Consider the following 848-nt stretch of genomic DNA (forward strand, 5'->3'; position numbering starts at 1 on the left):
CACTTGAACTTCTCCGGCCTTTTGTAGTTCATGTGTGAAGAAGAACTTTGGCAGTATGTGCTTCGTCCGATCTCCCTTGATGTATCCTTCCTTGAGCTGTGCGATGCAGGCCGAATTGTCCTCATATATGACAGTTGCTTCTTTGCTGTCGTCCATGCAGCTATCCGTCCGTATATGTTGAGTCATCGAACAAAACANGTATTTGTAATTTATTGTCAATAATGTTTTCTAAATATTACAAATTCAACTCTAAATTGATAACATCTGAAAGTCTAATCTTATTTTGCTAAAATTATCTCAATTCATAATTTTGAAAAATTTAAACAATTATAATATAGATTTATGTTGTAAAACTAGAGAGTTTAGGGAACGAAATCTCTTGTTCTTATTAATCATAATCGAATGGAGGTTACATATATATAGGGAGTACAAAGGCTAAAGCCCAAACCAACATAAGAATAGGCTAATGGACTAATGGACCTAAAGGCCATGACAAATAACATGGACCGTACATGGGCCGTATGGCCGTGTACCATGGACTGTAGATGGGCCGGTCTATAGAGTCCACTAAGTGTTTTACAACACTCCCCCTTGGACGAGATGACCATGCCATGTTGGACGGGATCGACGCAATGTGCTTAGGGGATGCTGCCTCATTAAAACCTTACCAGGAAAACCCAGTGGGACAAAACCTTGGTGAAGGAAAAAGAGTACAGCACACATTGCTCCCCCTGTTCCAAACATCACTCCAAGTCCTTAAGCCTCCGCATTCCAATCTTGTGCGTGAGCTTCTTGAATGTTGTTGTCGGCAATGCTTTGGTGAAGAGATCGGCTGAGTTGTCGCATGA

The sequence above is a fragment of the Camelina sativa genome, chromosome 19 (genome assembly GCF_000633955.1).
Source record: "Camelina sativa cultivar DH55 chromosome 19, Cs, whole genome shotgun sequence".
Taxonomy (NCBI): Eukaryota; Viridiplantae; Streptophyta; class Magnoliopsida; order Brassicales; family Brassicaceae; genus Camelina; species Camelina sativa.